Source organism: Accipiter gentilis, chromosome 8 (assembly GCF_929443795.1).
Source record: "Accipiter gentilis chromosome 8, bAccGen1.1, whole genome shotgun sequence".
Lineage (NCBI taxonomy): Eukaryota > Metazoa > Chordata > Aves > Accipitriformes > Accipitridae > Astur > Astur gentilis.
The window spans coordinates 40,538,998-40,554,181 of NC_064887.1; the positions used below are offsets into that span (position 1 = coordinate 40,538,998).

The following is a 15,184-nucleotide window of genomic DNA, read 5'->3' on the forward strand; positions in this document are numbered from 1 at the left end:
CCATAAAGCCCCTCTGGTGCCCGGTGTCCTGCATGGTAGTGGCAGAAGGGAATCACTTGCCATCCGAGCGGGGCCCTACAAACAACCCCCGATTCCCCAAGACGTGGGATCCTGGCGTCCCGTCCACTGCCGGCAGCCTGCCCTGCGCAAAATGCCTCAGATCTGCATCCAGCACAGCAGGAAAGCCCTCCGGGAGGATATTTCACACCATCCTACTGTTTTGGATTAGACCCCAGCTGCCTCCTGAGCTGTTTAAATTTACAGGTCTGAGAAGTGAACTTTCCACCCAGGCAGGGGCTTGCCTAGACGAGGGACTGAGCAGAGAGCATTGGGTTCAACACCTCTCCAAAACCAGCCAAGGGCCCATTACAGATCTGATTCCAGCCAGCATCAATCAGAAAATTACCCTCTAGTTATCAACTGCCCTTTGGTTTACTCTCCTTTGCATCCTGGATGCATCAGAAACACTTTGGAAATGCACACTGCCCGTGGAAAAATGCCTTGCCGTGGAAAACAATCCCAAACCAACATCCATGTACCATCCTCCCAGGAACCCAGGTGAGGCACCCTTTGCAATCAGCTCTGCCAGTGTTTCGTTTACGATTTTTCTGCCTCCAGCAGGGAAATCCATCAGGAGTCAGTGTTACAGTGAGAAAAACTCACAGGCTTGCATGGGAACCCGCAGGTCCTGCACACAAAACAGCCATAGCGTGGGGGGGGGGGTTCAGCACTTAAATATGTTGCGTTAGTGAAATGGGAATGAACTGGGATCTTTTCTCCCAGTCTATTAATTTTGTTAAGGTTAGGGTTGCTTTCTTTTCCCTTACAGACACTGACTGCTGGAGATGTCAGGCTTGCAGAGAAGAGCTGCTGTTGGTACCTCTTTGCAGCACCCTCTGGCTCTCGACAGGGAGCCAGGGAGACCCAGGAATGGCGACATCCTCAGGTCTTGATGCCAGTTTTCCAACATCATAGCAAACCAGCCCACGAAGGAAGAAACAGCCTTTCTACCCAAACCACATCCTCCTCTTTAACCAGTTTCTCCATTTCTCCCGATTCCTCCAATGACCTAAGTCAGAGATGTAACCTCTATCTGCAAATCCAGCATCATTTTACCCCTACCTGGAGGGCCAATATCTACAGAAAGACAGGCACCCACCATCGCTGGGCTCAGCCGGTGGCTGAGGAACAGGGGCAGCACCCCGGGGAAGGCAGATTCGCATCCAGCACCGAGACTCAAAAAGCCCCAGCGCCCACTCTGCACCAGCACCACCACCACGGGCTCCCACTGCACCATCTCCTACCCAGCAGAACCTCTCTGTAGGTTTTTGAGAGTAACGTGCATTTCTAGCACAGCCCAGTTGTCTGCAGGGAAAATTCCCAGGGAAAGGAGGATTTAGAAAGGCCAAGAATGTAGGTAGCTCCCAAATGGGATGAGACGCTTCTGTGGATGTCAGGAATGGCTGAGTGAGTACAAATAATGATAACCATCTTGGCCGAGATAGAAACCAAGTGCTGCAGGACTCCCAGTAACATCCATCTGCTGGAGACCAAGACAAGAGCATCTCCCCCCATCTCTGCACATGATGTGTCTCTCTTCCAGAGTCCCTTGAGGGAAGGTCCCGGTGGGACTCTGGCTCTGCCCTGGTCGAGAAGCTTCTGTGAAGAGCAGAGGGCAGAGCGGGGAAGGGGCTGGCTGGGCAGGGAGAGCCGGGATAGGGGCAATGGAATATCCACACTGTGTACCTTCCCTTCGAATTTGTAGCCTGGGCAACTCAAAAGTTCAAAGCGAAGAGACAAATGTGCCTCCACAGCCTGGTAATTTATTCGAGCGGCCTCCTGGGAAATCCTGTGATTTCTAGTGCAATCTCACAACTATTCAGTCAGTACTCGCTCCCCGCTTGTGATGCTTTAGCAGGGAAAGGGGGACAGCATCCCCACCACCCCCCGGCTGCCATGCAGTCACCAACCTCGCTGGCTCGGGCCCTGAGGGACCGCAGCCAGAACCGCAGTGCTTCACAGGCAACTCCCCAAATTGCTCCCATGTGGGTGCCATGGCTCCAGCAGCCACCCGGAGCCCTAAGTACTTCCAGGCTGGAGAAGCCCCGGCTGCTGCTTGGCATCACTCGCACCGGGGAATGGGAGCCAGCGTCTCCCTGCTGCCTGTGCAAGCACACCACAGATGTCCCAGAGGGAACATTACAGCCTTCAGTTACCCAATTAAAAACGTGTTTGAGGGAATTTGATTACTCAGTTTGACAGAGGGAAGAAAACCCTCAGGGTCCTGGCAGCAAGGAGGATTTACGAGCTGGGGCTTTGCTTCAGGTCGCTCTGCCTGATCATGATATGTAGTAAAGGAGAACAAAAAAAAAAACCCCAAACCGGGGAGCAATGGTGTCTGCATTCCTGCCGCTTGAATCAGATGTCTTTCCTGGCAGCTCCAGTCCCTCCTGGCTCCAGGGACTCAGGGAAGGTGCAGCAGTGGGCAGGATGCAATGGAGCAGGTCGTCTCTGACATTCTGCACCAAGGACTGCCTGTGGCATCCCGGAGAGCCGCACCCTAAACCAGCTCCACTCCCCCACTCCTATTCCTCAGGCGGGAGGTGATCAGAGCTGTAAATGCTTCCCCATCACTTGCAAACACCTCCTAGGGATGTGGTGAATGCTTTCTTCCCAGTTTGCTAAAGGGTGGAATCTGCCTTCTTTCCGATCCAGGGTAAACACAGGCCTGGCATTACCCCTGCTGTGCGACCGGGATGCCCGTTCCTTGGGTACCTCCTGGTTCCCTCTCCTTCCTCTCCCTGTAAAAACATCACCCTCAGGTTGGGCAATGGGGGAAGACAAATCTCACAGCCATCTGCCTTATCGCAGCATGTGAACAGCATCTAGAAACGCCTCCAGACAAGATGATTACTAACAAGGGATTTGGGATCACGTATATTTATTGCCACAGCAGTGAATGGGGACATGTGGCCACCAAACCCCAGTACGGGCTCAGAAGAAGCCAGCCCGGGGCTGAGCATCTTCCTTAGGGCCCCGGAGCATCCTCCTCCTCACCTGCTTCGGGCCACGGTCAAGGACAAGATGCCAAGTTAACTGCGCTCCCACCTTGTTCCTCGCTTGCCTTTGTGCATAGCACCAAAGTGCCTGGTGTTTCTCTTTATGGTAATATTAAAATGAAAGGAGAAAAGTTATAAGTTATTTCAAAGGTCTTTGCTTCAAAAACATTCAAATTTACGCACCAAAGCCATAAATGTTCCTTTTATTGCACATACAAAATAACCCTCTGCAATATGATTCCTCTAAATTTATGGTTCTTCCAGAGCTATTAATTCAGCCCAGGTCTTTTCTTCTCCCCCCCCTGCCTTTTTCTACCTTAAGTCAAATAATTCATAAATACTTCACGCTAGAGTGTACTTTATGAGCATTATTATGATCACTTGAATGTGGAAATGCCTGTGAAGTTATTACAATAGTTTTAATACACCACAGACACCCCAGTGGTACAGAGAGCAAGGTATAAAGCAACTTCATCACACACTGGAGGGAAGACCTTTCTTGAGAGACCATATATTTGGTCAAATAATAAGGAACCTGTAGCCCATATATGTCTCTGAATCGAGTCAATGAAAACATCTGGGGTGACTTTTAGTTTGCCACACTCCAGCTCAGGAGTGTTATGTGCATCGCTGGCCAGAGTGAGACGTGACTTAGGTCCACAAGTTTTCATATAATTTCAGACCCAAACCCAGAAAAAAGACCAAAAAAAAAAAAATATATATATATATATATATATATATGTTCAGAGGTGCATCAGCAGGGCCATCATAAACACATTTAGAAGAGCGGGTAACTAACTTACTTGGAGTCCCAAGGCACGCAGGGAGGCACAGATAAGCCAAATTGCCCTTGTCAGAAAGCAGACAGTTTTTTCTGTCATCCTTGCACACATCACAAGATGGCACGCTGTTGAAAGCCAGAAATTAAGAGTCACAAGGCTGCATCACCCCAAAAGATACAGCTGAAAACCATTGGGTTCTTTAATGGAAAAAGGCAGAACACTACAGCTATTAAACTACACCTATATGGAAATAGGAACTCACCAAAACTAAATGTGTTTTCCAGGATCGCTGAGCCATACAGGGCCTTTCCTCAGGGTATCTCAAGAAAGGGGCTTTGCACATGCTTCCGGATTCTGCATTTCTCCTCCTCATTCTCCCATGTAAAATGGATCACTGGGGGCAACCACGGCCCAGAAACTGTAAAGCCAAAAATCAGTGGGAGCATGTTTGAAGTCCCCGAGAGATGCTGTAGGACGGCAACCCCTCCAGCACCCAAAACCAGCTGCCCCATGACCTTCCTCAAGACCACCCAGAAAGAGCTGCAAAAAGAGCCCACGAGCCCTGCCTGCCTCTGAACCACCACTGCTCCCCAGGAAATCAGTCTTTTTCTCTTGTAAAGAACTCCTACAGTAATTGCCTTCATATCTCAAAGGTGTCTTACAGCCACAGAGGTGCAAATATTTATCCATACTTGGAATTGCCGAGTGAAGCCTAACTAAGTGTTCCCAGACACTTCAGCAATTGTTGTTTTAAGACCTGAACCATAGACACCTGGCTGGAATTAATCAGCAGATGTGAACAGGGAGGCAGAGCAAAGCCCTTATTAACCCTTCACACATCAATGTCAAGGTCACAGGGTGTTTCACTGGGGCAGCCTGTACCTAGATGTCAGCTGTCAACAGCCCGGGAATCCCCAAGCAAGAAATGTCTTCCACTGATCAGGGCATGAACTGGTAGCAAAATTTATCATGCTCCTGTCACCACTTCAAGACTTGCTGTGCTGAGGCACTCACTTGTGAATAGCAGCAATAATAAATGTTTATTACTAGATAATAAAATACAAGAGCAAACCACCCTCTGTATGGGCTCTGTCTAAAATCAATAGGCATTTAAGCATCTCTTTTGGGGAAAGCATTCACTTTGCGCCAGGTGGTTTCAAGCAGTTCATATCATCAACAGCTCCCCAAAAAAATCAAAAATCCAAGCCCTTCAGAAGTGATCAAGCACAGACCTGGGAAACCCCCACAGCCTCTCCCATTCCAGCTCCTCTCCAACGCACAGGCTGATCCCTCTCCCATGGTAGGCAATCAAGCCACATTGTCCCAATCTCAAGCCTCCAAAAAATACACGGCATCCGCGACTTCTCCAAAACCACTGTCCTAGGAAGGCCAGCACAAGGCCATGCCCCCATGACTTCAGCCAGGGTGAATTCCCTGGTACCCCTTATCCAAATGCCTTCACTCTCATCAGTTTTTTTCCAGGAAGGGACAAAAGTCAACGAAGCTAGGGACAAAAGTCAACGAAGCTAACGAAAGTCAACAAAGCTAAGCTAAGGATAAACATTGGCACAATGTTCCTTCTCCTCTGCATGGGGGGAAGGAACTGGCCCACAATAAAATGCAACCTGAAATTAGAAGGCAGCTCCTCAACAGCTGTGGCATTGGGTACCAGGACAAGCCCAGCTAAACCTGGCTTAATACAGAGCTAGAGCAGAGCCAGGTCCCAGGGTAGGACCCACAAACTAACTGAACAGAAAATGCCTCCTTCACGGTGGAACAGGCTGTGCTTTTATGTCCAGCTAAACCTCCCAGCAAGACACCCAAAACGAGGCACTGTGGAGTTTATCTTAACGCTAAGCCACACAAACCTCAGGTGGGGACGCGGTTGGTGTTGATGAACTACATCAAGATGAAAAGAAAGACAACCTCTGCCCTGTTCTGCCATCCCTTTTCATTGTGAGAAGTCTGGTGATGGAGAGCTCGCCTGCTTTGAAGTGGAGACGGATCCAAGAGCCGGGCAGGTGTAAAGCCTTTCTCGGCAGACAATGTGCCATGGAGCTCACCCTGCAAATCCATCAACTGCAGCTTCTTCAGGGTGGGGGATACTTCTAAGCAGATTATAAACCTCTGCATGAACCCCACCAGTCAATCCATTTGAATCATTTTCCGTCCCCCCCAAAAGGCATGAGAGAGAAGATCTGTTTTCTCTGCTGCTGACCCATGACATCCCTCTGCTGCTAAGAAATTCTGATTGTGGAACTTAATGCAGAACAAAAAAACAACAAACCAACCTTAGATTTTGAAGCAGAGGAGAAAAAGCTTCCTGGATCTGTCACTGTAGATATTAGCCCATCGCCAGCTACAGAAAGCTGCATTCTTGACTGATGTTGGTTTTCATGGCCCATTTACTTGTTTGCTTCAATTTCCCCTCCTCGACAACTCCAGGACTGGCAAACTGTAGAAACTGCTTTTTGTAGGCTTGCTGGCAGGCCGGGAGCTGTTTCGTACAGAGGATGAGAATGGGGCAGGAGGAGGTGCAGAGGACCGAAGGAAAGGGAGAAGCAGAAGCGGAAGGGCACTGTAGGGAGACGGAAGGTCAGAGTTTGAGTGCAAGGGAAGATTTGGAGAGAAATTAATGAGAACAAGGGGCTGAGTTGAAAAGAGGAGGTGGGTGGGATGGAGGAAGGGTCAGTCTCAGCCATCCATCTCCCTTTTTCGCCCCTGCACCTGAGCAGGATCGGGCCTTTCTGCTCTTCTCATTCAGTGCTGAGATGGAAACAGCTTGGACTTCCAGTTCATCTATAGAGCAGGTCTAAAAAACAGCCTCACAGGTTCACAGCTCAGCCAGCAGCAGAGTCCAACATCAGCTCCCTGGAGAGGCAGCTGATGCCAAAGCAGCAGAAAACGACCCCGTAAACTGGAGTCAAGGGACAAGGTCCTCACACAGATTGCCCCACCAGGTCAGGCCAAGGGCTCGGTTTCCCTCATAGCTTCTCTTTAACAGCAACTGCGAGAGGATGCCCAGAGACACATAAGAACCAGACAAACATATATGATACTACTCTAAGTCCTCTCCCGGTCTCCAGCTGTTTCCAACTCAGAGGAACTCATGAGCCAGACGTACTTAGTAACCCCTCAGCAATTTCTCCTACATGCGATTGCCCAGTCTCCTCTTAAACCCGTATAAACTTTTAGCATCCACAGGCTCCTTTGACAACAGGGTCACGGGGCAAGATCCAGCGCCGTGTGTTGACATTGCTCCCTCCAGCTCTGGAGGACTCTCCTGCCCGTCGGTGAGGTCGGACAGCATCACATTCTCTGTTCTTCGGACTACGCAACCTTTGAGCAGCTGCCCAGGCCATCAGAAGCTGCCTCTCTCTCCAGCCAGGCGCTGGGAAAAGAACAAAGACCACAAGAACCGGACTCATCCTAGAGAAGCTAAAAAAACAAGGAACTTCCAAAATCTGCATCCTGCTGCACTTGAACAAAGAAAGTCCCACCCGGCCAAGCAGGTGTGAACGCAGCCAAGGACCAGGATGCTTTTCACCACGGCTACCTCGACACTAAACAATCCGCTCCCCGAGCCAGGGCCAGCCCCAGTTCAACAAAAAAAAAACCAAAAAAACCAAAAAAACAGGTCACTGGACAGCACTGTTTACGCCTTTCTGTGTGTTTTTGTACCCAGGGAAGTCAAACAGGCAATCAGGGGAGGGAGGATTTTGTGCTGATCACCAGGGAGGAGGGTGTGGGTGAAATTTTCCTGTTTGTGAGATGTAAACAAGCCCTGCAGAGCAGGTCGGGTCACGCGATGCCCTCTTATCACGAGCCATTTCATTTGGCATAAACACCAGCCCCCAGGTCAGGGCCATAATCTCTCCCAGATGCTTTTGTCCACGGGCCTGATCTTAGGCTTCAAACCTAAAGTGGGGGATGAAATAATCCCCACCCACCGCCTTCTTTCTGTAGCATCTCTTTTCTACCCCAAAACAGATTTCCTTGGTGCAGGAGGTTGGAGAACAGTTCCTACAGGAGCCGGCCACGGCTCTTCTCCACGCACCATCGGGACCATCGGAGCAAGCGCAGAGCTGCCGTACGGCGCTGTGGGAAATGAGGCTTTACCCTGATGCGGAGCCTGGGAAGAGGAGGCTGGGCCAGGGGCTGCTGCCCTGAAAAACTTATTGGGACGTAGCCACAAGCCCTCGGCCTGTCAGGGAGTTTAACCTGTCCTGTCAGTCAAGGTCTGCATTCCCCAGGCTCCAGCCCCACCACAAACGAACTTGTCTCGCAAAACCCGGTCCAACATGACAAGTGTTTATGCAGGACTAATGAGCGTTTCCATCCCCAAGGATGTCGGGGATTGCTCAGGCACAGAGGTCCAGGCACGCATGGCGTTTCTCTTGCCTCCTGCAGGCTTTCAAAGAGCTGCAGCCCTAATTCTGCCCCACTGCAGGGAGCAGCCTGGCGTGCTTTGGGCTATGCTTCTTCTCACGGGGAACCTGCATGTGGCAGGAACTGCAGGTGCCTCTCCGGAGGAGCTGGCTGGTCCAGCAGCAAGGCTCTTGGCTCCTGCACAAGGACCACACGCCGTCCTCCTAGGCTGGCTTTCTGCAGGACTGCCCACCAGATCAGTGAGCAACCACAGGATGCTTGCCTTCCCGGTTTAGCCATGCAAACCAGCTCCTGAGAAAAAAAAGCACCACTTTCTCATTTAAGTGCCTTAAATATACCATGATTTGAGTAGGAAAACACCGGCCTCTCTTTATGCTACACCACAAATATCTGGTGCAACTCTCTCCACCTCTCCGAGGAGCCCTGGCTCTGCTGGATTTGCCTCCCTGAGCCTCTCTGGAGAGGCTCAATAACCACGCAAAGTGACAGGGCCCGTCAGCAAATGGCCGCGATGCTGGGTTCAGGCCACGCGTTCCTGACAGCCGCCTCTACCCACGCAGGGGCTCCTTCCAGCCGAGTCCTTGGGGCCCCATAACCTGGCAGCCTCCTCGGAGCAGACGTGCATTATCCCCATCCCACATGGCCCAGGCCGTGGTCTGCAACGGGAGATGCTCTGCCACGGGAGATGCTCTGCCACGAGAGATGCTCTGCCACAGGGCGCTGCCTTCGGATAGGAAACCTGTGGCCAGGGAGGAACCGGCCTCCCCACTCTCCCCCTGCACATCCCTCCTGCCGTGGGCAGAGGCTGGTGGGATCCAGTGGTGACAATTCCTCCCCTATCCCCAGCTTGGCCCCAGAGATGTCGGTCAAGACATCAGCTTCATAGGAGAGGAGGAAAGGTGCTGCTAGCATGGTCTCAGCTGGGAATTGCAATGCCTTTGGTTTCCAGAAACATTTGGGCACTTACCTCACTTTTCCCCTGGGAGATGCATAACTTTAGCAATGCAGCTGGTGCCCACCTAAATGGATTCTTCCTTGTCCACACCACTCTCCTTATGCCCTCGGCAGATCCTGGGATTCACGCTCACTCATGCCTCTGGATTTCATGCAGATCTGGGCTTTGCAATAGCACGCAGCAGCACCAATATCCTCCAAAAACCAGAGCGCAGGAGGCAGCATTGAAGAGGAGAGGCAGAGGCTCCTGCTGCTGCTGCAGAGCCTGCACCCAACACCCTGGTCCACCGCAGATCCCGTCCCTTTGAACCAAATCCTTAGAAGTACCCGGTGCCCCCACACCTGAAAAGCCCTGAGACAAAGGGCCTGATGCTACAGGGATGGGCAGAGATCCTCAGGGCAGTGGGAGGTGCATCACAGCACACCGACTTATTTCACACCGGTGCCCAAACAGGCTTTCGCTGGTAATGACTTTCAGCGCTGCTGCCCCCGGACCGGGAACTGCAACTCTTCTCCTATAAAAACCTCAACTGGAGAAGATAAACCTCCCAAGAAGAACTGGAAGACACTGCAAGGAGGGTGTAGGGGTTTCCACATGTTTATTCCGCAATCTCCAGCTCTGCCAAGACTGAGCTCGATAGCGTCAAGCACAGAGCACGGCCATGCCCATGTCGAGATTGAGCTGCCCTACACACGTCCAAGCCCTCCCCACACCCAAGCAAAGGAGAATTCAGATCTACAACAACTACTGTCGTTCAACAGGAATGAGTCCAATCCAATCCCACACTTCAAAGACCTACCAGATTCCAATGTCGTCCCTCCTTCCCCAGCTCCTCTTCTTGGATTTCTAGAGGTGAAGCCTAGACCTGTGCAAATAGCTGGTCTATCCTTTAAAGATCAAATTTAAAAAGGAAGAACAGGAGAATTTTCTCTCTTTAGGTCAACCCAGAATGAAACCTTCCTATTTGTTACAGCAAAACATTTTTTTTTTCCTTGAGTGGAGACAGTGAAAACATTTTGTTCTCCCCAAAATAAAGTTTCTCTGTTTTCAAATGCATGTTTGAAGGCACTTGCGGTCCCCTGCTTTTTTAATTAAAGGCAGGCAAATTTCAAATGGAAAATGTCACAGCGTAATAAAAAGTTAAAGCGTTTAATTTCAAGCATATCTTAAACAAAGCCTGCAGTTTTTCATCCCCAAAATAGTCTTTTTTTTTTTTTTTTTCACTTCAAGCTTTGGTTCAAGTTGTAAATAATTTCAAAGGAACCAAAATAACTTTTATTTTCCCTACAAACGTTTCATCTTAATTTCAGCCAGGCTAGCTTAAAGTGATTAGAGCCAGACTCTTCTCAGTGGTGCCCAGTAAATGGGCAAGAGACAAGGGCCATGAGTTGAAATACAGAAATTCCCTTTAAACAGAAAAGAATTTTTTTCATTTTTTTTCTACTGTACGGGTGGTCAAACGCTGGAGCAGGTTGTGCAGAGTGGTTGTGGAGTCTCCAGCCTTGGAGATAATCAAAACCCGACTGGACAGAGCCCTCAGCAACCCCCTCTGGCTGCTCCTGCTTTGAGCAGGGGTTTGGATTAGACGATCTCCAGAGGTGCCTTCCAGCCTCAACCATCCTCGTTCTGTGCAATTTTATCACCAACTCAAAAAGGAAGCATCCAGGCCCTGCAGTCTCCTCCCTGGGGATTCCCAGGGATACGCCAACCCCGTTAAACCACCACAAGCTGCGGCATCACCAGCCCTGCCTAGTCCAAGAGTCGCACAGAGCTTCGTGGCATTTTCAGGCTCCGGTTCCTGGGATTTTTGCAATTGAGTTGATGCTGTGGAAAGCCGAAATCAGGACTCAATATATTGTCAGAAGACTATTAAGCAGGTATCCTTTATTGTAGCGCTGGGCACACAGGGGATCTCTCTTCCTATTGTGTGCGTTCGATCAGGTTAATTGTATAGTTTATATACAGGTTCTATATACATATTCATTAGATTCCCGAGAAAAGCTTTGCATATTCATTAACTCATTATCATTTGTAAATGTCCCTCGTGCAGGCGTATTCGAGGTCTTTGGTGGTCTTCAGGAGTCTTCTGTAGTCTTCCTCATTTGTCTGTTGTTTGACCCTTCTCGGATGATTCTGCACAGTGTGATCTTCTACAGGTTTTGATACATCTTATGCTAAAGAATGCTCATTAGTCTCTGTATTATCTATGTCTATATTAATGACATAGTTCTCTAGACACTGCAAGGCCATCTGAAAGCAGTTTTTTCTTTGGTATCTTATACATTGTGTAGCGTACAGAACTCTTATCTATTACCGGTCAGCAAATAATTGGGTAAAGAAATAGCAAGACCATTGTGTTCAGAAAAACATCTTGTATCAGAGTGTTTAACATAAAATGCACATTTCTTACCCTCATAAATGAAGAGAAAACCTGTAACCTCTGCCTGACCTGCAAGGGTTGGGGGGAAACAGAAGACAGTTTTGTAAAAGAGAAAACCACAGGCATTTAAAAGGAGCCATCCTGTGAGCAGCTAATCTGAACAAGCCAGATTTCTGCAAACCTTACACCTCCTGCTTCAATTCTCCAGTGTCCAGGAAGGTGTAAACTCTGAAAAGCTTCTCCCAGAGTTGGGTATTCAAAATGTCCTCTGCCTATGTGGATTCTCTGGAGTTTAGTAAGAGGTTTAGCTCATGCTGGAGCATTGCACTCATTAGGGCACTCATTCCTTTCCTGGCCATCTCATTAGACCTCAACAGCCTCACAAGCTTGAGCCCAGCTTGTGAGCTTGCACTGAAACTGGTCACCATCAGCACCCAGCATTTGCTGGGCACCATCAGTGGTGTCACCACCATGCAAGAGGCTTAATAAAAATGCCAGTGACTTTGGGAAAATTTGGGAAATGCCCAAGTTTGTCAAAAAGGGGTGGAAAGAAGAGTAAACGGTCTATGGATATTTTTCATTTGGGCTTTTGGAGAGCGTCAGGGTCTGTCGTCATCTCCACCTAAAGACCTCCAACGGGGTCAGGAAACAGGAGTGTGAGTGGAGAAAGAGGAGAGTATGGAAATCTCAGACTACATTCATTCCCTGGACCTCCCTCTCAGGGATGCTTTACCAGATGCAAACATTTTAACATCCTGGCCATTAAGACATTTAAAATGCCCTAAGTTTCGACCAGACTCCTAGAAACCACACAGACATGCATGCAAACGTTGCAAATGTGCACGCACACCAACAAGCCGCAGCCCTGCGGTGGGCACTCTGCGGTGAGCTCTCGGCTCCAGCAGCCTGTCCCTTGCAGAATTTGGGGAGTGGGGGTTGACTTTAGCTGCCAGTAAAGTCCCACATCCCCAGTTTGCCCAGTGAGCATCTCTTATCCCTTTCCTTTGCAAAGGTCCTTGGTCCAGCGGCGGGATCTTTTGGAAAAGCATCTCAGCCCGTGTTTAAAAAGCCAGGCTGGGGCCAAACTTACCGTTTCTGCTTTCCCCTCGGAGAAAGCCACCGGGACACTTTCACGTCTCAGCCCCAGCCATCTCCTGGTGCAAAGTGACCTCTACAGCCCGTTCCGTGGATCTCTCCCCACAGCCCGCAGCGATGTTTCCCGCAGGCTGCCGGCGATTCACCGCCCTCCCGTGGCAGATTCCAAACCCGGTTTCTGTCTTTTACTTCCACCACTGTACAAGAAACAGCTGGATTGGCCGTCATCATTGTAACATCAGCACTTTTGAACAAGCCAATAATTTCTATCACAGGTTCGTACAGGTAGGAAAGTAATCTGGAGCCTCTGGGTTGCTGCTGACCTGCAGGGTTGCAGAAAGTCCCAATCAGCATGAGTTCTCGCTGCTTAAAAATGAACATCGGACTCAGGGAAATAAAAGGAAGTTGTTCACATGACAGTCAGTGTCTTTCCAAAAGTAACATACCGTCCTTTTCTCCCTCTCGTGTGAGTATTTGGCTGACATTGAAAAAACATGCTATCAAGCAGCAAAAAAACATGCTATTCCCAGTAAAAGGAGCATGTGGAGATACAAGACAGACCGGAATAGGGTAAAAAAAAGCTGCTTGGGAAAAAACCTAGCACCAGGAAGGACCTGATCCTGCACAACCCATTCCCTTGCTTTGCTATTGCCTCCTCCAAATTGGCAAGGCTCTGCAGGAGTTGGGCTCGGCACAGGAGAATTCCTGGAGGAATTGCAGTGCTGGCAAATCAGCTTGGTGCAGTATTCACTTTATACATCCCAGCATACCTAAAGAAAAAGGAGTCCCAACAAAACCATTCGGCCTGGCAAGCAGAGATGGGCTAAGGCACAGGAGAATTCCTGGAGGAATTGCAGTGCTGGCAAATCAGCTTGGTGCAGTATTCACTTTATACATCCCAGCATACCTAAAGAAAAAGGAGTCCCAACAAAACCATTCGGCCTGGCAAGCAGAGATGGGCTAACTCAGCCCATCAGTATGTGCTCAATGAAATACCTCCGTGACCAGACTGATGGGGTTTGGAAAAATTACACTTGTTCCAAGTCCCGGGACTGCAGCCAGTAGATGGCATTCATACGCTATCGTCTGCATACATATGCTATCATGTGCTGTCAGGCTTAAACTGCCTTGGAAAACACGAGAAGAACATTTTTCATATAAAAATGAAGGTAAATGGCAAATATTCACCTTAGACAGGGATGACCCTGCTGACTGCAATTAACTTTGGAGCCATCAAGTGTTACAGATTTCCTGGCGTCTCTTTCTGTCCCCACGGATCTTCTGTCTGCTTCTGATACAGAAATATATAAAATATATAAAGAAATATAATGCATCCCTAAAGCATCCATAAGTATCTTGTGTATACTGGACCACAGGTATGCCCGAAACATGAAATGTGAGCGAGGGACACCGCACCATCCCTCTGAGTTCTGACCCAGGATCTACCAGGCTGACCACGCACGTGGCTAGGAGCTGCCAGCATTTGGCTAGCACTGATGCGTGTCGCTTTCTTTCCAGTGACATCCAGTGTATTGAGGAAATACTGTCCTCAGCACCTCATCCCGCAGGAGCCACTCATCCTAAGAGAACAACAATGTCCACATGGAGCTACGCCGCTTGTGTTTTTAAGGGCTGGAAACCAGCCATCTCCCTGCTGAGGTACCAAAAACCCCCGTTCCCAATACATGGGACATGTGAGCACCCAGCAGGGATGCGCGGTTACAGAAGGATGGAATGGGTGAAGTGGTGGGAGAGGCATGGTGTGTCCTAGGTGGGCAGCCAGGGAGTGTGCCAGAGCAGGGCTTGGTGACACTGTGCCTTTACCTGCAGCACAGCTCATCAGCTCTTCTCCTGAGCCTGCAGACCTCGACTGGCACCGCTGGAGAGCCCCAGCGCCATGCTGAGACCGCATGAGAGGGCTGGATGAGAGCCACGATCAAGACAGGACTCCTCTTCTTGCCGTAACAGAAAAAGAGGTGCAATAGGTAGACTCCTGCTTCCACCGCACAGCACTCCTCCAACTCCCCACCATGCCCTGATCTCCAGATCACCGCAGCCCCTCTGCCCACTGAACAGCCCTGAAAAAAAAAAATCCAATGCGTCGTTAGCAGATGGTAACAGGAAAATCCCAGGGCAGCAGGCACAGGCAGACTTCACAGTCCTGCTCTCTCTGTTGATTTAATAAAAGAGATGTCCTCCCTCAGACCGTTTCTGCTAAGACTCAGAAGACAAACCCTTACACTTCCTTCACCGGGGGGGTCACTACTAAAACTAGAGCTACCTTCATCTTTGTACAGCACCAAGCACATTGGCTGCACGATGCAAACATGGGGAGGATTTTTGACAGCAGACATCATGAAACTAACCCTGCCTCTACCAGCAGCTGGGTTGAGGCTTTGGCCCGAGCTGGAGGGAAGGCTGTTTGCTGAAGTCCAGGAACCAGAAGGCAGAGAGGTGAGTCCAAGTCTGGAGCAGGTGAAAATCACTGCTTCTGCATTCAAATTTATATTTGCAAAGGAACCAG

At 49.6% G+C, this 15,184-nt stretch overlaps 1 long non-coding RNA gene across 1 annotated transcript; it reads right to left on the reverse strand.

Annotated features, from left to right (window-relative positions):
• Nucleotides 1–3,111: 3,111 nt before the first annotated feature.
• On the reverse strand, nt 3,112–4,214 carry LOC126041908 (uncharacterized). Its single transcript, XR_007507023.1, has 3 exons — nt 4,104–4,214; nt 3,863–3,966; nt 3,112–3,158 (listed from the first exon to the last, which is right to left on the reverse strand). It is a non-coding gene; the product is annotated as an uncharacterized LOC126041908 (long non-coding RNA).
• Between the last annotated feature and the right edge of the window lie 10,970 nt (nt 4,215–15,184).